Raw genomic sequence first — 24,475 nt, 5'->3', positions numbered from 1 at the left:
GGACCAACCTTGTCCCACTGAAAAAGTACCTTGCTGCTCTGTCAACAGGGTCCAGTGCGGGGATAAAAGGAGGCAATGCATCAGCATCGATCCCGCTGGATACAGGCAATGCGTCACTTCAGCTCATGTGCAAATAGAGATGTGTCATTGTCGACTTCCTCCAATGAGGGTAACGTATTGTTGTGCCTCACAGCCGGAGATGAGATGTCCTTGAACCAGGTGAACAATCAGTACTGAAGATGTGTCAGTTCCAAACAGCATAACAATGTTGATGCGCAGCTTTTTGAGGTTACAGCATTTTATACCCACTTCCAGTAGCCCCGGACTGGATTTGCACCACTTAGCAGGGCAAGACATGCAGCGAGCAAAGCACAGGTTATGTTGCAGGATGAAGAGAAGACCTTGAAGTCCTGAGACTTAAGAACAGGCAAGCCAGTAAGCCCTTGGAGTCACTTTGATTCTGGTGATGTAGAGATGCAGGTCTAGTACTTCTCAGTCATAAGCATGGAGGGCAGCAGGGTAGGCATAGCACAGCAGGAGTCCAACAAAGGTCCAACAGAGTCCAACAGAGTCGAGCGGAGTGACATTCTCTTCAGCAGCACAACGGTCCTACTTCCTGGCAAAGTGTCCTCAACTCCAGAAGGGTACTGAAGTGGTGGTGTCTGAAGTCCAGTACTCACACCTAGTTGTGCCTCTGAAGTGGGGGAAACTTCAAAGAGAGGCCTTTGAAGTACACAGGGTCCCTGCCATTCCTGCCCTGGGTCCAGACTCACTACAGGCCTTTGTGTGGGGACAGGTACAGACTATTCAGGTGTGTCAGCTCCTCCCTTCCATCCTGCCCAGGATTGCCTATCAGGATGTTGATGGCCTATCATTCACACCTAAGTTCTCGTTGCCTGGAGGGAAAGTAGAAAGCAAAGCTGTCACTAACCCCAGACATATATTCAGAGACAGGCAGAAGGCATAGAATGGTTAAAGTAAGATGCCAACTTTCTAAAAGGGGCATTTTCAGGTTTACATTTGTTGGGATTTCAAATTGTGATTGATGTCAATGATAACCTAATAGAGAGAGACGCTTTTCAGTAATGAAAAACTCAAGTTTTTCACCACCTGAGCATGAAAAACTAAAATGTACATTTCCAAAATTTTCAATACGCTGCAGCCTGGCTTGGGGCTCTCCAGGGCCTAACCTAGGGGAGACATGTGTATTAAAAAGTAAGGACTTGGCCTGGCAAGAGGGTTAACCTGCCAGATCGACATGCCAGTTTAAAACTGGATACAAGGCCCTGCAATGACAGGCCTGAGACATGTTTGAAGGGCTACAGGCCTAGCATTTAATTTACAGGCCCTGGGTACATGTAATGCACATTATTGGGGACTCATAAGTAAATACAATATACCAATTGTGGATAAGTTTTGGAAAGTGGATTATTGGTAAGGGCAGGTAAGTACCTATATTTAGCAACAGGCCACTAACCTCCACTTAGGTCCAGTTAGGTCTCAATAAATTAAACCCAGCTCAATCCTTGGTAGTTTGGCAACATGCAACAAGGCTTAACTTAGGAGACAAGTATGTAAAGCATTTAAAAATCACAAAACAGTAAACAGGTAAAAACCCAAAACACAATAAAAATCCAATCCTTTAAAATGACACCAAAATAATAAAAATTGGATAAGGGGAACCGGAGATATGAATTCTTAAAGAATTAATGTTTTCTAGCACATAGAAACAACTAGCCCTCAAAGGGTTAAAAAAGGTCACACTGGAAAATGTGAAAAATAATGCAATCATTACACACAGGATAGTCAGTAGTTTCTAGCCCGAAGCTGAAACAAGAGCCCAAAACCACCCAGAAAAAGTCCAAGTACCAGTCTCTGTGTGAATTTCTGAAGCAATGTTATGCAATTTAGATATTGAATCATAAAATGAAGGTGAGTGATCTGGAATGAAAACGCAGCAACTACTACCGATGATGCGACATGCACTACCTCGATCAGCTAATATCACATCTAGTACCATACGATTTTGGAGCGCTACAATACTCGCAATTTGGAGCCCCTCTGTAATATTCCCAAGTGCCAGAGCTGCCTGATTGGTAACAGCTTCCACAACCCTAGTCAATCGTCTCACTTTCCTACTGTTTAATGCAGCACCCACAAAGGAGAACAACCCTAAATTAAAATCAACATATTGCTGCAGGCTAGTGTCCATTTGGTCTACCTCATTTGTACTTATTGTCCTTTTATATCTATTTTTAATGATGTCATTGAACAGTTTAAAATCTCAGTGATATGATGCAGGTGCCAAAAACACAGCGGGTAATAGAATAGATACATAATACACACCTGACCACCCAACAGGTAGTTGGTAATATCCATAGTTACCACAAACAAAATATCTATTATGTGAAGCTGTAAAACTACTATTATTTACACCCTCAATAGTTAAAATCAAGGTGCAATCGCTTGCCCCACTGGAATTCGCCCAATGGTACGTATACATAAATCTGCTTTAGTTTTTGTAACAGAAATCACAAATTGTTCTTTCTTGTCAGAGTCTCTTATATTTGTGAAGACATATGATATTGAAACATTGTCTGGTTGATACTCTTCCCATTCCCATTTAGTTCCTTTGGCTTGGGGATACCCATCTTTGTCTTGGTAGCATACTTTATTAAGGCGAAAAAGAAGTCCGCCCTCTGTACATTTTCCAGATGAAAACAAAAGCGTATACCAAGCTTGACAAGAACCATAGTGTGTGAAAAAGGAAGAGGAATGAAAGGTGTTCCTCCTTTCTTTTGATGCGCAGGTATCATTCCACATTCCCAACAGATAGTAGCATTTGAAGCATTATGAGTATGATGCAACATCTGAATGAAAGTATTATTGAAGTACGATTGACGGTGCTTCTGCTCCTGATAGGGAAGCGTAAAGTAATAGTTATCCTCTGGTACTGGAGTAGTGGCAACAAAAAACTCACGAGCAGGAGCCTTCTTTTCAACAAACCAGGTGATTATTGCTATAACCACCGAAACAACAACAAACCCCATAGTACTAATGATCACTTTGTTATTAATTTTAGCAACAGTGATAATCAAAACTTCCAGAAATTAATTAAAAACAAATGTTGGAGCTCTTTTCCCTGGGCAGCCGCTGATTTCTTCACCATGGGCCAGACGGGTGTCACTACTCTAATGCATGACTGATCCCCCCCCCTTGCCACATTGGCTCTCCGTTTCGCTAACCCAGGGCGGTAGCTCAACCAGTTTTTTTCAGCACTACATATTCTTTCCTCGGTCTCAAATTATATCGTGATACGCCAGAAATCGTATGGTCCGGGAAGGCCTCCGCAGATTCGTCAGGTGATATAGCACGGCCTTTCGCTGTAGTCAAGATCTCTCGATGATCGGTCAGCACAGCAGGTTCCACCAAGGTAGGTAGCACGCTCTTGCAGTGAGTACTATGGACCCAATTCTTTCGGTTCGTCACTCGAACTGCTGTCCTTGTCGCAAGGAGCACCTGCTCTGGGCCTCGCCACCTTGGTTCCAAGCTGCTTGATCTTTCAAAGGACTTAATCATCACCTGGTCACCAGGTCGGAGTTCATGGCCTTCACCTGTAGATCTGTCAGGAAGTGCTTCTCGAACCTGTTGATCAATAGAAACCAAATTGTCGGTTAGCTGTGCCAAATAATCATTCATCAGGACACAAGGTACATCATATACAGAATTTGGCTTAGAAACTCCCCAAATATTCATTAGCCTTCCAAATACTATTTCATAGGGGGTAAGGCCTGTTTGAGAGTGTGGCACTGACCTAATAGACAATAATGCCAATGGTAATGCATCCGGCCAAGTTAAAGATGTGGAAGCCTGTATCTCCGCAAACTTCAGCTTCAAAGTAGCATTATACCTTTCCACCAACCCTGCTGATTGTGGGCGGAAAACCGCATGGAACTTCTGTTTGATCCCTAATCCTTTTAGGACATACTTAATAACTTCCCCAACAAAATGAGGTCCGTTATCATTCCATAAAAGTCTGCAAACACCAAACCTAGGGAAAAAGTATTTCAAAAGCACCTTTGCTGTGGTAATGGCAGTATTATCCTTTGTGGGGTACGCCTCTATCCATTTACTAAAGGCACATACCACCACCAAGACACACTTTAAATTGTTGCAGTGTTCAAGCTGAATATAATCCATTTGTAGAACTTCGAAAGGTGCAGTTGGTGTAGCAACCCTCCCGCAGGAGTTTGTGTCCCTTTTCCAGGATTGTATTGTAAACAGATCAAACAAGACTGTACTACTCTCTTAGCTGTACTGGAAATTTCTGGATGCTCCCAAACTTGCATAAGCAACTTCGTTATTGTTGAAGCTCCAACATGTGCCAACCCATGTGCCATATGAACCATAGGTTGTACAAAAGCTATAGGCAATTTCCATTTATCCATCTGTTTATTCCACCAACAGCCCTCATCATCCAATTCTCCTTCTTCAGACCATTGCTCACGTTCTTTCACAGAAGCAGATTTCTGTATATCTAATACGTCTTGTCTAACATATGCCAACGTTCAGCTTGTGACTTCACTACATACATAGAAGTAGTACTTAGCTGCATTGAAGTCTCACGGGCTACGCAGTCCGCAAGGGCATTACCTTGCCCTAACTTATCGGTCACTCTCTTGTGTGCACTACATTTCACAATAGCTATTTTCTTTGGATATGTCAATGCAGTCAAGAGGTTATGCACTAATTCTCCGTGCATTATCTGCATCCCGTGGGATGTGAGAAAGCCTCTCTCCTTCCAAAGCAAACCAAAATCATGAGCCACTCCAAAAGCATAGCGGCTGTCTGTATAAATGTTCACACATAAGTCAGTACTAAGTTCACATGCTCGTGTCAAAGCTATTAGTTCAGCTGCTTGAGCTGACTTCTGTGGTATATGAGCTGTCTCCACTACCGTGTGTATTGTGGTGATTGTATATGCAGCTGAGGTGGTACCGTCTGGCAACTTCAAACAAGATCCATCAACCCACAATTCCCCATCTACATCTGGAAGGGTCGTATCTTGCAAATCAATACGACCCTTTGTCTGTTCTTCGGTAAGGAATATACAATCATGTGTTTCTTGTGACTGAGGCTGAGTCACCGGATATGGCAACAAAGTGGCTGGGTTTAGTTTTGCACATCTCTTCAGTGTAATGTGAGGAGCCAGCAATGTCAATTCATATCCTGTCAGGCGAGCTCTAGTTAAATGTTGCATCTTTGTTGGATTTAAAAGAGCATCAACCTCATGGGGTACTAACACCAACAGCTTATGTGACAAAACTATCCCTTCACTCTGACGTATTGACACAGCTGTTGCCGCAACTGAACAAAAACACCCAGGCAACGCTCGAGCGACAGGATCAAGTACTGCTGAAAAATATGCACTGGGACGCTGCTTATCGTCATGTGTCTGTACAAAAACTGACAATGCACATCCATCTTTCTCATGTACGTAAAGTGCAAAAGGCTTTGTGTAATCTGGAGTACCTAACGCTGGTGCTGAACAAAGGGCTTGTCGTAGCTGCCGGAAAGCAGTCTCACATTTATCTGTCCATGGGAGGGGCATTGGAGTATCTTTAGTCAAAAGTGCTAGCAAAGGTTTGACAATGTGTGAAAATACCAATATATATTGCCTACAAAAAGAAGTAAGACCAAGGAATGCACAAACATCTTTCTGAGTAGAGGGTACTGGTGTGTCTAAAATTGCTTGAATACGATCTGATGTAAGTGCACAGCCCTCCTTAGACAAAAGGTGACCTAAATAGGTTACCTTTGGTCTACAATATTGCAATTTATTTTGTGACACTTTATGATGGTATGAAGCAAGAAAAGAAAGTAAGGACAAAGTGCACTTTTCACATTGCTCAGGGGGTATCAGCTGCCAACAAAATATCATCGGCTTACTGTATGAGAGCTACACCTTCAGGCAAAACAAAAGAATCAAGTTGTTATTTTAACGCTTGACTATAAATACTAGGACTCTCAGTATAGCCTTGAGGAACTCTGCAAAATCTACAAGATCGTTTATTCAAAGTAAAAACAAATATCAGCTGTCAGGATGAATAGTAATCTAAAATTAAGCATTCTTCAAGTCTATCACAGAGAATGTAGTTGCTGTCGGGGGTACCAAAGTAAGAAGTGTTGTGATGTCAGATACCACAGGATATTGTGGTACCAAAATCTTATTCACTTTGTGGTTCTAAAAATTCTGGACCCATGTAATCTGCTTTGCCACAGCAGTACGATTTTAGTATCAAAAGACCGATAATGACTAGTACACTAAGCATGAGCATTTTCGCTCAATTCCAGCATCGTTTTCACCTCGAAATCGCCATTTTCGTCCTGCACTCGTGGCTCCCATTTTATACACGACAGCCATTTTAAAAGTTGCCCTCACATAGGCTTATAATACAGTCAGATTTGATTCCAAGGACACGTACACCTTGATTGACTTTTCTCTGACCTGGGCAAGCTGGAAGCATTGCCTCAGGCCAAACCTGTTTGGTCAGTCCCTCTCCCAGTGGCTGAATCAGATAGCATCAAGGCACACCAGGCCATAAAACCCTTATTATCGCTCACACACCCTGCCTAACTTGCTCACACCTGCACCTGCTCTTTTCTTCTTCTTACTTTACGAGGGGGAGGTGCCCGTTTTTATTGGGGGTCCACACTTATCTGATGTGAAATTCTAGGCCTTGCCGGGTAATTTATTATGGGTTGGATGACATGAAATATGAGGTTTCATCATGACACTGTTTTTTCCTTTGTAGTGAAAACATGTGAATGACCAACCAAAATGTCAAGAATGTTTGCCTGAAGCTTAAAAAACTGTATATAAGGAAACCTGATTTTGCATTGACACACAGTCTCCTGAGAACATACAAGCCATGCTGTTGTACTTCTAGGACGCCTGTCAATTGGTTGCAGCCAATAAATTTGATCTTTGACTTCACCTAGAAGACTCTGAGTTTCTGTAGTCTGAATCAGGAAAGTACCCGAGGTCTTTGGGTGTACCCTGGCACCGCTGGGTTACAGGATCAGTACCGGTTCTGAAAAACCCAGTACCTCAGTTGGCGCCCAACGTGGGGCGATACCAGCGGTACCGGTCCAAGCCTGAGGTTCGTGAGGAGCTTCGTGTGAAAATTCTGGAGGAAGGCCGCCACTTCATCGACCCCTGCATGTCGACGTGGTCCGAAAGTCTTTGCTGCGAGGTTCCCCGCTTCCAGACGGCTACGAAGGACTGCTGCCCTGGCTATCGCCCTGATTTGAACCCTTGATTTTTGGTAGAGCGAAACGATAAGACGAGTCTTCTGGTGACGTCATTGATATTTTCAGTTAAGTATAAGTGGAGCGTCTCCCAGTCCTTAGTTGGACACTTGGTTTGGTCCTTAGTTGGACACTTGGTTTGGTCCTTAAGTTGGACATTTGGTTTGGTATCCCTTCGGGATCACTTTGATTTGGAACTTGCAAGTACCAAAGCCGAAGGACTCGTGTATTCACGAGACTATCGTAAACGATAATCCTTTGAAGTTTGAAGCTAGACTAGTGAGCGAAGATGCCTGGTCTTAGCAGACTTGGAAATTTGTTTTGTCTTGGTTGTAAAAGGGACTCCCGGTTGGAGGACTCATGTCCGGTTCCTCCGATTGGAACTCCAACTTATGAACTATATGTGAAGCACGGAGTAGGCCCCATCACATATAATGAAGTATGGATCCGTTACACCAGAAAAGATGGTGTTTTAAAATGGCCCCAAAATGGTAGCTTTGACACAGAAATCTTAGATAACCTCGAAGTTAGACTTTTTAAGAAGAAAGCCCAGCCGGCAATGTTTGATTCTTTCCGCTTATGGCGTAAAGAAGCCAAGCAAAAGGAAATTAAATTAGCTAAGAAAAATAAGAGAGAAAAAGGTATTTCGATTATGCAAGCTGCTATACAGTTTAAAGATAACGAAGCAGAACAGTTGAATGAGCAGTTGCATAGGCGACATAAAATGACAGTAGATAAATGCTATCCAGTTTTGTCGCCTCTTCAGCAAGATGCAGCAAAAGACTCTGAAAAAGGTCCCCTAATGTCGCATTTGCTAAGTTCGCCACCACCCTATGCCCAGAATGCAACGGCACCTCCGCAACCTCTAGTTGCACAACCAGTGGTTGCATTGCCTCCTGCTCCTCCCCAGCACCCACCAGCTATTCTTCAGTTGGTTCCTATTCCTCCGGTGCAGCCTTCTCAAGGGCCACCGGCTTTGACATCTGCTCTGCCTTTACTTCCTACAACTTTGACTACTATAGCGACTACCACTCCTGGTATTGTTTCTGATACTGCTTCTGTCTCTGCCTTGTCTCATTCTGTTTTTCCTCCTGTTCATTTGTCAACCTCTCCCTCTATCCGTCAGAGAATGACAAACACTGTGACTAGTCTTTTATCCCCTCTCTTTGGGTCATTAGCTACGACCCCAGTTACAGAGCGTAAGCAATTGCGTAGCCAATTGCCTGATGGTATGGAGAAAGAGACACTGAATTATTTGGCGCATAAATGGGTCACTGAACCAGCGAGATATGAACTAGAGTCTGTTATGGATGTCTTCCATCAGTGGGAAGAACCGAAACAGAGATACGTTTTTGAGAAAATGTGTACTTTTCTTTCTGAGGATTTAGAGGAAAATGGTTTGGAGCCCAATCCGCCTAAGTTGTGTCGTGTACGGTTTGATTTTTCGACAGGTTTGATTGTGGGTTCAGATGTCGAGAAAGCAGTTGCGACGTTATTGTCGTTTAGGACTGAAGGTGTTCCCAGGTTATTGTTTAAATATGATTCTTCTGCTAAAAAGAAAGGGAAACAGTACCCCATGAGAGAAGTTCCCCCACAGTGGAGGGAAGGGGACCTAAATGCTAATCCACCTGTCCTGCCTCACTTCCAGCGTGTATGGGTACACGTTCCATGGAAGCGAGCTGAAGTTTTAGCCCTTAAGCAGACATTGCCTGATCCCCGTAAGAACCCTACAGGGTATTACAAGGAATTGTCACAGACTGCGGGGTCTTGCATTATGAATTTAGCGGACATAGACATGTTGTTTGGGAATGTTGTTCCACAGCCTTTATGGGGAAAGATTCGCCATGCAGACCATGCTCAAGAATTAGATGACACATGGGCTAATATTGCTGCTGCAGATGCCCGACAAATTGGTGGTGCTAAACCTGAGCCTTTAGTGACAGAACTTCCTGGTAGAATTATTGATTACATGAAAACTATAATGCCTGCGATGCGTGTAAACTGGGATAAATTGTCTGCATGTAAGCAAAAGAAAGAAGAAACGGTATCAGATTTCTTCACCAGGTTTGAAGAAACGTTTGTGGACCACAGTGGTCAAGATATGAGCACGGAAGGTGGTCAACGTTTGTTCGTCGATAAATTTGTGCATAATCTGCTTCCTGAGTTGTGTAAAAAGTTAAAAGATTCAGAAAGTTCTTGGGCAGTTTCCTCTTCAGCGCAGATATTGGCTACTGCACAGTACTACGAAAATAGAGATAAAGATGAGAGAGATAGAATAGAGAAGAAAACAAAAGATTTGAAAACGAAGGTTCTGTTACAACAAGCGTACCCGCCACATGGTGGTCAGAATAGTGGTGTACAGAACAACTATCAGAATAACTATCAGCCCCAACCGTTTCAGAGAAACTCGCAAAGAGCCGAGTATGCTCAACCACGTATCCCAGTAGGTCCCAATCAGTGTTCATATTGCAAGGAAGAGGGTCATTTCAAGTATAGTTGCCCTGCTTTGCTGCAGCGCGCAAATGGTACTTCCGGTTTAAGAGGTCGAGGTGTTCCACAAGCACCTAGATGAAGAGGACGTGGATATGTTCCCCAGAACGCGCGCCCATTCCTCCCTCAAAACTCAATGAACAGATTTGATCAACAGGTTAATGCATCCGGTAGGACGGCTCAGTACTATACTGATGATTACTATACAGAGGGTGAGCATTTGGACAGTACTGATTGCTAGGACAGCCATAGACAAAGAGAGGGAGTTGTTTCAGTTCCAGTAGATCAGAGTGGGCCTTATGTTGAGGTGATGGCATCAGGTGTGTCAGAACCTTTTCTGTTGGATACTGGTGCTACCAAGAGTTCTATTATGCACTCAAAACTCCCTGGCACACCTTTGTCTGGCGAAACAAATGTATCAGTAGGTTTTTCCGGCGCCCCAGTTAGAAATCCGATTTCTAACCCTATATCTCTTTCTGTTGGACCTTGTAAATTTGAAACACCCCTTATTTTGACGACAGGTTGTGGCGAGAACTTGTTAGGATTAGATTTGTTAAAAAGATTGTATGCAACATTGTATTGCTCTCCTTCTGGAGTGCAACTCACATTGGGTAAGAAAGTGGTTTCACCAATGTATTTGTCAAAGGACAGATTTCCACCAGAATTTTCGTCTCTTCCTAATACTCTTTGGGCTACTGGACCTAATGATGTAGGTCTTTTGGAAATTCAGCCATATGTGATAACATTAAAAGCCAATGTTAAAATGCCACGTATTCCCCAATACAAGATCTCTAGTGAAGGGGAAAAAGCGTTGATGGCAATTATTCGTGATCTGATTGAGAAGGATGTAATTGAAGAGACAAGAGGCAACGTTTGCAATAGTCCTGTTTTGCCTGTCTTGAAGCACACTGACCCTACTCAGCCACCTGTTTATAGGTTTGTAATTGATCTTAGAGAGGTGAACAAAATAGTTGTGCCACAGTTTCCAGTCGTCCCCGATATCACTGCATTGTTGACAATGATTCTGGCTTCTGCCACTTGGTTCTCAGTAATAGACCTGAAGAATGCTTTCTTCAGCATCCCTATTGCAGAAGAGAGCAGGGACATTTTTGGCTTCAATTTGGGAGGACGAAGCTTCAGATTTAAGAGAGCTCCTCAAGGCTATTGTGAAAGTCCATCCATCTATAGTCAGGCTTTGAAAGCACAACTTGACACTCTTATGTTACCTGATGGCGCCACTCTCATTCAATGTGTCGATGATTTGCTAGTTGCCGCAGATACTAAGGAGATCTGCAAAGAAGCAACATTGTCATTATTGCGTCATTTGTTTGATTAACACCACAAAGTGTCCCTTTCAAAGTTACAGTATTGTCAAAAAGAAGTGACCTATTTAGGTCATCTCTTTTCGAAGGAGGGAAGGCAACTGACCCCAGAGAGAATCAGAGCTGTTGCAGCAATGAGTGTGCCAAGAACACAAAGAGAAGTGCGTGCTTTCTTGGGTATTACATCATATTGCAGACAATGGATACCTAATTTTTCGTTAATAGCCAAACCCTTGGTGGCATTAACTTGTAAAGATATACCGAATCCCGTCCCATGGTCTGAAGATTGTCAGAAAAGTTTTGTCGAATTACGTGATGCATTATGTTCAGCTCCTGTGTTGGGTACCCCCAACTACAGCAAGCCTTTTACATTGTATGTCCATGAGAAAGAAGGTTGTGCGTTAGCAGTTTTGACACAACAGTTTGGAGACAGGGAGCGTCCATGCGCCTATTTCTCTTCAACCTTAGACCCAGTAGCTAAGGCACTACCGAGCTGCTTAAGAGCGGCAGCGGCAGCTGCTGTTTCTATCCGACAGTCTGCTGGTTTAGTGATGAATAACACATTAGTTGTAATGGTTCCACATGCAGTGGACACGTTGTTAAACAGAACCAAGACACAGCATTTAACTAGTGCTCGATTGTCAGGTTACGAGTTGACATTGTTAGCAAGCCATGTACATATAAAAAGATGCACTACACTTAACCCAGCTACGTTATTGCCAATTGTGATGGAGTTAGATACTTCTGAACAACATGATTGTCTCCGTAGAACAGAAGAGGAAACGAAAGGGAGAATAGACCTTCTGGACACTCCCATTGCAAAGAGTGATGGTACTTTGTGGGTGGATGGTTCATGCTTTAAGCTCCCGAATGGTGACACGACTGCAGCGTATGCTGTGACAACTTTGTGTACGATTGTTGAAGCTGCACGTATCCCACATAATTCAGCCCAAGCAGCTGAGTTAATAGCCCTAACAAGAGCATGTACAGTATCAAAAGGAATGAAAGTGACTATCTATACCGATAGCCAATATGCGTTTGGTGTGGCCCATAGTTTTGGGCGTTTGTGGAAGGAACGTGGGTTCCTGACCTCGCATGGAACTAAAATACAGCATGGTCAGTTGGTAAATGAGCTCCTTGATTCACTTACTTTACCGTTGCAAGTTGCGATTGTGAAGTGTAGCGCACATAAAAAGGTGACTGATGATGTTGGTCGTGGAAATGCATTTGCTGACGAGGTCGCAAAAGAAACGGCAAGGAATGTGATGAGCCGAATGTATGTCGCGAGCCCTGCAAGATGGATTGGTGATGTTGGAATGTGTGAAGACACGATAGAAAGCGTGAAATCGATTCAAGCTGAAGCCACAGAAAGAGAATTGAGTGTGTGGAGAGAAAGTACGGGTAAATTGGATGCGAATGGTTGTTGGGTCGAGTTGTCAGAACATCAGAGATGGTTGCTACCCGATTCGTATGTGCTTGCAGTAGTACAATGGCTCATGGAATGGCTCACATCAGTGTGAAAGGAATTTGTAAGTTGTTGGCCCCAGTATGGCAAAATGCAGGAATTCCCAAGTGCGCAGAAAATGTAGTTAAAAATTGCATGGTATGCCTGAAACACAACCCTGGTAGAGGAACCCCAACTCCAGCTGGTCATTTTGCACCTCCTACGTATCCGTTTGAGGTTTTGCAGCTAGATTTCATCCACATGGAGAGGTGCAACAACTTAAAATATGTACTCGTTGTTGTTTGTGCCTTTTCAAGATGGGTGGAAGCCTATCCCCTAAAAGACAATACTGCGCTATCCACAGCCAAAGCCCTTGTGAAAGAGTTCTTCCCTAGGTTCGGAATGCCGAGAATGATCTGGAGTGACAATGGAAGTGAATTTGTGGGTCAAGTGATGAAGAAAGTATGCGAAGGGCTAGGCATCAACCAAAAGTTTCACGCTGCAAATCACCCCCAATCAGCTGGATTAGTGGAGTGCTATAACGGCACTCTAAAGCTAAAATTGGCCAAGATACAAGCGAGCTCTGGTCTCAAATGGCCTGACGCTCTACCCTTAGCACTCCTATCAACCAGAATGACTGTGCATTCACGAGTGAAACTTAGTCCTTACGAAATAGTCTTTGGCCGCCCGGCCAATATATGGGGAGTGCCTAGGCCCAAGAAATTCAGCGAGATAGAGCATCCTGTCTTGCTTGACTATCTGTATGAATTGACAGCTAAATTGCGTGTCTTACATCAACAGGTCCACGACACCTTGCCTCCGGTCTCTGAATCTCCAGGTCATCCCATTGAGCCTGGATCCTGGGTTTTAATAAAGAACTTTCAGCGAACCAAAAATGAGCAGCCCAGGTGGACCGGACCGCACCTCGTTCTTCTCTCCACAAGATCAGCTGTTCGAGTAGAAGGGAAGAAACACTGGATCCATGGGACCCATTGCAAAAGGGTACCCCTACCTCTGACATGTGATTGGTCCAGGAAGGTATCGCCGACTCAGAGACTGAAACCGTGCCACGTTTTTTGCCTTTCAGCGATGCACGAATAAAAGGAACACTCACTGAGAAAGAAAGTGATGACATTTTACAATCAGCAGTATCACCGTCAGTCCGATTGGACACTAAAGAACCTGAACTCCTTTTTCAGGACCACACGATACCTGGGACTAACCGTTATAATCTACGACCAAGAATAAAGGACAAATAAAACAGTTTACTTTTCTTCTCTTTAACAAAGTTCTCAAATATGGAAAATTATTTTTGAATGACTTTTTGCTTTTTGTATTTTTTGAACCTCCATCCGGGTTCAGCTGTAGGATCGTGGCTGAAAAGACTTAGGCCCGTATTTATACTTTTTTTAGCGCCGCATTTGCGCCGCTTTTTGACGCAAAACGGCGCAAACCTACAAAATACAATGGCATTTTGCAAGTTTGCGCCGTTTTTGCGTCAAAAAACGACGCAAATGCAGCGCAAAAATAGTATAAATACGGGCCTTAGGGGGGTAGCCTGTGGACACAAGGTCTACAGGTCTGGTTTGTTCTAGGGCGGCCTGGAACATTCAGAACACTCCTAAGTGAAGTAAACCAACCGCCACGAGCGGCAACGGTTAGAGGATGGAATCTTTCCAAAATGGAGAACATGTTGAAAGACTGAGTTTCAAGAAGAGAATATGTGAAACGATAACCAGGAAACGGTTTTTGCTGCTGTGCATTTTTATGTTATTTAGTATACTTATGTTTTTTATAGGATATATTTTATTCTGCTTTAATGTGATATTGGCACCCACTACCTCGTCTGCACCTCCTCCTTCCACTGTTTCCCCACATTCTTTTCAACTCCTCCCTAAACATGAATCTGCTAGGAGACTAGAGTTCATTAATAACTCCTTCATCCAGCTTTTGCACCAACACCAACTAGTGATAAATACAACTAACTGTTGGGTGTGTAGCCTTATGCCTCACACAGCAGATAAAGGTATCCCTTATCTGATCCTGCCTTTTAGCCACAATGGTTCCGTGTGGGCATTCAGAACGATATTCATCTATGCACACTACCCCCTACGTTTTGCGGAAGACAACCCTAAGAAAAATGCTTTGGTTAAAGGAATCATAGACATGATTAAGGACAATATCTCCTACGAGACTATCCCCAGAGATGAGACAATGGCATATATAGGATGGAACATGACCGGATATGAAGCCACAATGAATGAGAAACAGCAAGCTAAGATATCTTCCCTGATTTGGGTTGTACCCCATCAGGGTCACCTGTGTCTGCAAGGTACTGGCAAGAATCCCAGAGCTCAGCTAGGGGAAAGCGTCTGCACTGAGACATATGTCTTCGCATCTCAGACCTCCCCTCCGCTTTTGGCAGCTAAGGGTACCTATTTCATCTGCCATGATAGAGCCTTTACATGGTTGCCCCCTGACTTTTCGGGCACATGCTTTGTTTCGTTCCTGTTGCCCCCTACCTACACAGCAGCGGCAGATTACCACAAGACAAGGATAGTTAGAGGCGTCTTCAGTGAAGAAGACACTGCAGGACAAGAATTTGGGGACTTCGTAAAGGGTTTTCTGCCGTTCTGGGGACAAATAAGTAACAGCAGGAGTATAAGGCAATTGATAAGAGTGGTTGAATCCACTGTGGCTGAAACCGCTGGTGACCTTGGTAACTTGACTGCTGAGCTCCAGTCGGATCGTCTTATGACCCTTCAGAACAGGGTCGCATTAGATGTCATACTTGCAGACCGGGGTGGAGTATGTACATTGATCCAGTCGAGTTGCTGTGTTTTTGTCCCAGATAACGCTCCAACAGTATACCAGGCCATCTCCAAACTGCATAGAATTTCCGAATCTATTCATTTAGATAAAGGAGATTGGTCATTAATGGGATGGCTCTGGGAACTGATATCAGCATGGGGATGGAAGATTCTGATGGTCATTGGGATGATCTTGGCCATTCTTTTCCTGTTCTGTCTATGCGTGCAGTGTGCTCCTGCGATATGTGGCCTCTGTGTTACATCATGCATAAGGAAACCTGCACCAAGAGACAAGCTAAATACTAGGATGATGTTACAGCAACATCTCAACAACTTTAGAAACATAGACCTGGACTCAGATTAGCATGAGAATAGGTGTATTGCCTATGTAAGGGCAAAAGGAGGGTTTGTGGTTCTAAAAATTCTGGACCCATGTAATCTGCTTTGCCACAGCAGTACGATTTTAGTATCAAAAGACCGATAATGACTAGTAAACTAAGCATGAGCATTTTCGCTCAATTCCAGCAGCGTTTTCACCTCGAAATCGCCATTTTCGTCCTGCACTCGTGGCTCCCATTTTATACACGACAGCCATTTTAAAAGTGGCCCTCACATAGGCTTATAATACAGTCAGATTTGATTCCAAGGACACGTACACCTTGATTGACTTTTCTCTGACCTGGGCAAGCTGGAACCATTGCCTCAGGCCAAACCTGTTTGGTCAGTCCCTCTCCCAGTGGCCGAATCAGATAGCATCAAGGCACACCAGGCCATAAAACCCTTATTATCGCTCACACACCCTGCCTAACTTGCTCACACCTGCACCTGCTCTTTTCTTCTTCTTACTTTACGAGGGGGAGGTGCCCGTTTTTATTGGGGGTCCACACTTATCTGATGTGAAATTCTAGGCCTTGCCGGGTAATTTATTATGGGTTGGATGACATGAAATATGAGGTTTCATCATGACACTGTTTTTTCCTTTGTAGTGAAAACATGTGAATGACCAACCAAAATGTCAAGAATGTTTGCCTGAAGCTTAAAAAACTGTATATAAGGAAACCTGATTTTGCATTGACACACAGTCTCCTGAGAACATACAAGCCGTGCTGTTGTACTTCTAGGACGCCTGTCAATTGGTTGCAGCCAATAAATTCGATCTTTGACTTCACCTAGAAGACTCTGAGTTTCTGTAGTCTGAATCAGGAAAGTACCCGAGGTCTTTGGGTGTACCCTGGCACCGCTGGGTTACCGGATCAGTACCGGTTCTGAAAAACCCAGTACCTCAACTTCTCATAAATCAATAATGAATCAGTAAATCCGAGTATCAGTATCCTTTTTCAGAATAGGAAGAATCGGACTGTTACAAACATTATACGGAACTTCCTCAACAACTCCAACTGCAATAAGATCATGCACAATTCTTGTGAGTGCTTCTTCGCCCTCCTGTGAAGCTTTGTATTGAGGCAAACGTGGCAATACAGCTCCCTCCTTGACACTAATATGTACCGGTGGAATAATCATTTGTCCCACATCAGTATCTGAAGTAGCCCATAAAGTACTAGGGAATTAAGCTAATGCAATATCCTCTTTAACAAGACAAACTCTTTCCATCACAGGATGATTATCATTCAAAATAACACGCACCCCTTCAGGAGAGCATCGTAGTGTAGCCCTGAAATACTTGAGCATATCAAGACCCACAATATTGTCTGGTGTATTTGGAGAAAGCAAAAACGGACATGGAGCAGTAAATTTATCAACATGGAATGCAAGTGGTTGTGACAATGGGCTAGGGGAAGGTGTTCCATAGAAACCCATCGATGTAATGGTTAAGCCAGACAGGGGAGAACTTGGAACCAATTGTTTAGACAAGGTGCTATGAGTAGCTCCTATATCAACCAGAAACTGATCAGTAGAACCCAAAACATGTGCTGTAACATAGGGACCCCTCTGATCTACTTGAACTTCAACTGATTCCTTACCCCATCCTAGGCAATCCTATGCATAAGCAGAATTTTGGAAATCAGGCTGCGCATAGTTAGACATCTGGTATTGGTTCCGTCTATCAAAAGTGTTAAGCCCATCCTGCTGTCGTACATTAGCATCAACCCTAGCATGATCATTCGTGCTTTTCTAGGCCCTGAATATCCTGAGCGATTTCTCATTTGTCCCTGACCACGTGAACACCGCTTAACACGTAGTGCTGGACAATCGGCAGCCCAATGCCCAAATTTCTTACAATACGCACACAGATCAACAGACAAATTCGAACGAGTGTAAGAAAAACCATAAGATCCACGTCCGCCTCTATCACTACCTCTAAAATGTGGACCATAAGCTTGAGCCAACATAACCTTCGTCTTTAATTCTTTAATCTTTTTATCCTCGCTACCTTTTGCTTCTAATTCCTGACGTCCATAATACTGAGCCTTAGTCAAAAGAGAAACCGGAGTAGAGGTAGTCCATGAACTTTCACTAGCTTTTAGACGACTAGCTATTCCTGGTAACAGATTTGCGACATATTTATCGACAAACAAATGTCTGCCCGTATCATCTGACAATAACTGGCCGCTAAAATCATGAAATGCTTCTTCAAAGCCTGTAAAGAAATCAGAGACCGATTCAACTGCCTTTTGCTTACAAGACGCTAAAATGGTCCAATCTATCTTTTTAGGGGGAATAATCGTTTTTAACTTAACTAATATGGCTGCGGGAAGATCTAGAATCAACTGATACGGCTTTTTCGCAGGTTCCCTATCCCCGTCCATGTGTTCTAATTCTTTCCATGACGCCCCGAAAAACTAAACAATCATCAACTTTACGAACAGTTCTCCACATATCTGACGGTAATATCAATCCAAAAAATAAATCAATGTCAGCCAAAGTCATAGTACAAGAACTAATTGCTCCCTCACCTTCCTCATAAAAGGCGGATGTATTTTTCCGCGGGTCAGGTAATGCTGTTTTAAGTGCCATTACATCTGCCCTATTCCTAAGAGTATACACCCAATTATAAATAAAATAACCCTTAGCATCAACAGAAGTTTTATCATCACTTGTACCCAATCCTTTAGGAGGAACATACAAAGGCACGGCCTCCCGCATTGGTTTTGCGTGAACTTTCATAGTCTTATCTGTTCCGAAGATGGAAGCTTGCACCCCACCGGTCTGAGATGTCCATGCAACAACGTCCACGGCCCTTTTCTCCTCTTGCAAACAGACTGCTGCAACACATAATTTAACCAAACACCTGATTGCATCAGCCACCTGGGAGAAAACAAAAAGACCATCACGCATTTGCTTATGATCAGCTGCTACAACATCGTGCTCTAACTCATCAGAATATTTCCGAAATAGTTCAATAACTTCTGTGCCAAATGCTTCAGTAAAATATAGCTGCTCCTTTTCTGTCCACCCTTTCATGTTGTCTTAAAGTTCAGCAGCAGAGACAACGCTACAAATTGTTTTACGAGCAGTAGATCTAAGCTCAGACTCACGGTCAGCAGGCAACATAGAGCGACAGTCTCGTATCTTCTGTTGCTCCGTACCAGAGACCTCAGCTAACTCATGAGGGGCAGAAGGAACGACATACGGAGGTGGAGGGCGATCTAGTAACAAAGAATCATCGTGCGGTTTATTAAGGGTAGGATAGAGAGGTTGCCGAACAGTGTATTGGCCAGTTACCTGTAATTTACGTTCTTTCTCTTCTATCTCCTTTAAATCGTTTATTTCTTTCTTTCTTATTTCCAATGCTTTCACATATACATTCTTCCACTGCACTTTCTCAAGCAAGGCTTGCTCACGCTTCACTCGTCCATGCACTTCTTTCTACCACATTCGTACACAGCCAAACATATCTTGACTAGACCTTCGCTTACACATACATTGTTCCACATACTCAATCTTTCACAAATCAAATGACCCATGCATAGCCCAACGCAACTCAGGATCCACATGAGTGTATTTATTCCATAATGTGCTGTACATTATAGAAGAAAGACCATGTTTAACATACATATATCTATTGGGCGTCCCCTCTGGGGGTGCCGGTTGCGATTCTTCCAGTCTCAAAATGGTACCATTACAAAAGCAACACATCCTACGAAGTACGCTAAAAACAGGCATGCCAAAAATAGTGCAGAATATGCAGCATTATAATCAAAGTAGCACTTAAGGTGCCGTTCAAATCAAAATTAAATTGGAGAAAATTCTCCTCATTACCTGCCTATATAAATTGTAATTTATATATCAACTCAAAGGGCACAAATTGACTAGTCACCCAAAACACGAGAGCCACAGTAAGTGGTGAAACAAAGGCATCAAAACCCACAGCAAGTGCCGTAAAACGGCTCTTACCAATCACAGGGCGTCCAGGTTCCAACTGCCAAGTTCTAAAATCAACCAAATGGTCACTGCATGACGAATTAACAAAAAGGATCTCAGTCGAGGACCGGCACCACCTGGATGGTCAAATCAGAAAGAAGGGAAAAACGCAGTGGTTGCCAAGACTCGGGTATCCACAGGCATTGATCGTCCGCAGTGAGATCCCAATCCTTCGTCGCGACCAATCCGCTGGGTGTCCGAGTCGCCGATGAGTCCCTGTTCGCCCTTCTCTGCACAAAGTCCTCAGACCATATAGAAAGAAGTTGGCATAGAAACTGAAATAAAAGACAAAGGGGGTCATTATAACATTGGCGGTAAAAGCTGCTTACCGCCATGCAGAAGACCGCCAATACACCGCCGCGGCCGTGGAAATCTGCCACAGCTATTATGACCCACATCTCGGAATCCGCCGAAATTCAGACACCCACACAAGTCTGCAACAACAAAGGTTAGTGATAAACTGGCGAAAACAAAACCTCCACCGTCACGCCAACAGAAACACACCCGTGCTATTACGACCCACGAATCCACGCGGGGGTCTTTCAACCGCGGTATTCCATTGGCGATACACACTGCCGCGCTCAAAATACACACACATCTCCAAAACACCACCACATTGGACAATTTAAAATACACACACCTGATACACATACAAACAACACTCCCACACACCCAACACAATATAAAACACACACCCACATCACCCACAGACCCCTATGACCAAAAATCAGAGACGAAGGCGACAGAGAGAGAGCACAGCAATAGAGAACCCCACCACACAGAGGCACAAAACACCATCACTCACACAACATCCACGCACAAAATTCCACACAATACAACACATCACCACACTCATCACCACATACACCACCCCACATATCACCTACACCACCCCATGGCACGCCAAAGACACCCCAGGTTTTCCGAGGAGGAGCTCAGGGTCATGGTGGAGGAAATCGTATGGGTAGAGTCACAGCTATTTGGATCACAGGTGCAGCACACCTCCATAGCCAGGAAGATGGAGCTATGGCGAAGAATCGTCGACAGGGTAAATGCAGTGGGACAGCACCCAAGAAATCAGGAGGACATCAGGAAGAGGTGGAACAACCTTCGAGGGAAGGTGCGTTCAGTGGTCTCCAGGCACAACATTGCGATTCAGCGGACTGGCGGCGGACCCCCACCTCCTCCCCCACAACTAACAACATGGGAGGAGCAGGTCTTGACCATTATGCATCCTGAGGGCCTCGGAGGTCAGTGGAGTCAGCGGAGTCAGTGGAGGAATGGACACTGGTAAGTCAAATCTTAATTATCATATCCCCCACCCTACCTGCATGCCATCACACCCCCCCACCCTCACACCCTCCCCTATCACTCCAACTCCTCACTAATGTACTTATAACACAAACCGCCCATCCCAACACCAAGCCCTGCATGACACAACTAAGCATGGACACCTATCACTAAAGCATGCCCACTGCACATACCCATAACACCCCCCAACCATCATCACACAAGCCCCCACACAGGAATGCTTGCACTGGGGTACACGCACACCCACCCATTGCACACCATGACACACACACATGCAATAATCATGCTTTTATACCCCTGCAGGACCACTACGTAACGTCACCACACAGGAGGGTCCAGACATGTCCACTCCACCCCCAGAAGAGGCCCACAGTGATGACAGCAGCTCTGTCCAACTGGATCCAGATGACCAGCCCGGACCATCGTGGGCCTCGGGACAGTCGGTTCCCCTCGCACAGGCACAGCCCAACACTGTCCTTCCACCCTCTGGTAACACCAGCATAGCACCCACCCAGCGGGCCCATGCCTCCGTACCCAGGACACATCAGTCAGCTGTGTGTCCACCACTACAGGGAACCCAGGATAACCCACCACCCCAACAACAACAGGGACCTGGGGGCAGTGGTAGTGGGCACACGGTCCAGGGGACGGAGGCACAGGAACACAGGGGAACTGGGAGGGCTGCCATGCGACAGAGGGCGGACAGGCCAAGGGAACCCACTCTCCACAAGGCCCTCTCCTCCATCATGGGAGCATACCACCACCCAGGAGACGATGGCTACGGTCCTGGCCAAGTTTCAGGAGACCCAGCGCATGCAGGACGAACAGTATTTGGGGTTCAGGGAGGAGCTCAGAACCATCAGCACCACCCTGGCCACCATTGTAGGGGTACTGAAGGACATACAAAAGACCATGAGGGACATCGTGGCACTCCAAGGGGCCCCTGACACTAGCATGGATGATGAACTGCCCACCACCTCCGCCGGCGCTAGTGGACAGGACACCCTGCCACAGGACCACCACACCAGCACCCCACCCCCTGCAGACGGAGAACCACCCCGCATGTGGTCCCTGAGATCCAGGAACAGGACAGAGCAAGATGGAAAGACCCCTGCCAGGAAATTAGACCACCCTGATTGTCCTCCCACTGTTCCACTTTGTTACCCTGTCCAGATTGGAACTGCCCCAGCTCCACTTCCTATGCCCATATGGGCAAGGCACCTGTGAGACTTATAGACTGGACTCTGCCATGGACATTGCTCCACCATCACCCATCACCATTTTGCCACCCCCTCCAATAATTAGCACTTCAATAAACACCCTTGAACCACAAAACAATCTGGAGTCAGTCTGTGATTTTGAAAATGTGTATTAGCTATGACAGTGACAAAATCCGTTCTCAATAGTAATGTCAACATAGCTATGTCACACATCACAAGTCCATGAAGGATGCAAGCAGATGACACACGTTGGTAACCACACCTGTGAAACCGTAATGGAAATGTATCACTCAGTTAGCAGATACTACTTCTAATTGACAGACAGGATAGAGGTAGAAGTGTGAAAGTGAATGTATTAGTAGAACAATTGTTCTCACCTGTGTGTCACTGGAAATATTGCTGTATGACAGAGTCCCTGTTATCAATGTCTTCTTCCACTGCTTCCTCCTCATCACTGTCCACAGTCTCCACAGCTGCCACAACACCGTCATCTGGACCATCCTCCTGCAGAAAAGGCAACTGGTGTCGCAAAGCAAGATTGTGAAGCATCGAGCAGGCGATGATGATCTGGCACACCTTCCTTGGTGAGTAGAATAGGGAACCACCTGTCAAATGGAGGCACCTGAACCTGGCCTTCAGGAAGCCGAAGGTGCGTTCGATCTCCCTCCTAGTCCGCCCATGGGCCTCATTGTAGCGTTTCTCTGCCCTGGTCCTGGGATTCCTCACTGGGGTCAATAGCCATGACAGGTGGGGGTAACCAGAGTCCCCTAATAGCCACACACAGTGCCTCTGGAGTTGACCCACACATATGATGTAGGCATCATGCACTGAGCCAGGGAACATGGCATTTACCTGGGAGATGTACTGGTCTGCCAAACATACCATCTGTACATTCATCGAATGATAACTCTTCTGGTTCCTGTACACCTGTTCACTCCTGTGGGGGGGACCAGAGCCACATGGGTCCCATCAAAGGCACCTATGATGTTAGGGATATGTCCCAGGGCATAGAAGTCACCATTAACTGTCGCCAAATCCTCCACCTGAGGGAAAACGATGTAGCTCCTCACGTGTTTCAGCAGGGCAGACAACACTTTGGACAACACGTTGGAAAACATAGGCTGGGACATCCGCTTATGCCATGGCCACTGTTGTCTGAAATGACCCACTTGCTAGGAAATGGAGCACTGATAGCACCTGCACTTGAGGGGGGATTCCTGTGGGATGGCGGATTGGTGACATCAGGTCTGGCTCCAACTGGGTACACAGTTCCTGGATTGTGGCACGGTCAAATCTGTAGGTGATGATTAAATGTCGCTCCTCCATTGTTAACAGGTCCACCAGCGGTCGGTACACCGGAGGATTCCGCCATCTCCTCACATGTCCCAGCTGACGGTGCCTAGGAAGAACAACAGAGACCACAGAGTCAACAAATCCTGAGGTATGTACCCACAGCTAAACAGGACACGACACTAAATACAATATCCTTCCTGTATGTGTGTTGAGTGTAGGCCTAGGTATGTGTGACACAGTTGTAAATGAAGCCATGTGGGCTGCCTGACCTCTAAAGTGGGACAATGGGATGTGAGGCAACTGCGCTGGCGTTGTATACCGTCGCGGTAGGCGGTTAAAGACCGTGGCGCAATCCTGCATTGGTTATCATTGGACCCTATGGGTCCAAGGAGCCAATGACGAAGTGCGCCGGCGGTGATGATACGCACCGCCGTGGACGTCACCGCCGCGGACGTGACCGCCATTTTCTATCTGTTCAATCACTCGATACCTGATCTTCGACAGGAGAGGACCTACACTGCAAGTGCTGCTGTGACCTCGGTCTGGAAGAGACAATGGCTTGTGCGTCTGGGGAAAGGGCCCCTGCCTTCACTGCACAGGAGTTGGAGAAGTTCGGGGTCCTCCCCCAGTACACGCTACTCTACGGTCCTCCAGACCAACAGGTAAGTACACAGGGAGCACGTTGTATGGGCTATGCCTGGGTGGAGAGGGCTGGATGTCAGTAGGAAGGAGGCAGAGTCCTGCGAGCATGTAGAAGTGTGATTGCATGTGCCACATGGCAAGGGCAGGGATGTGGGCCACTCACTTCGACGGTGCTGTTGCTAATTACTTCTCTTCTTCCCCTGTACATGTCATGTAGGTCAGCGCCCACCAGAAGAAGGATATTTGGTT

Source organism: Pleurodeles waltl, chromosome 8 (assembly GCF_031143425.1).
Source record: "Pleurodeles waltl isolate 20211129_DDA chromosome 8, aPleWal1.hap1.20221129, whole genome shotgun sequence".
NCBI lineage: Eukaryota > Metazoa > Chordata > Amphibia > Caudata > Salamandridae > Pleurodeles > Pleurodeles waltl.
Note: the sequence above shows the minus strand (reverse complement) of the source record.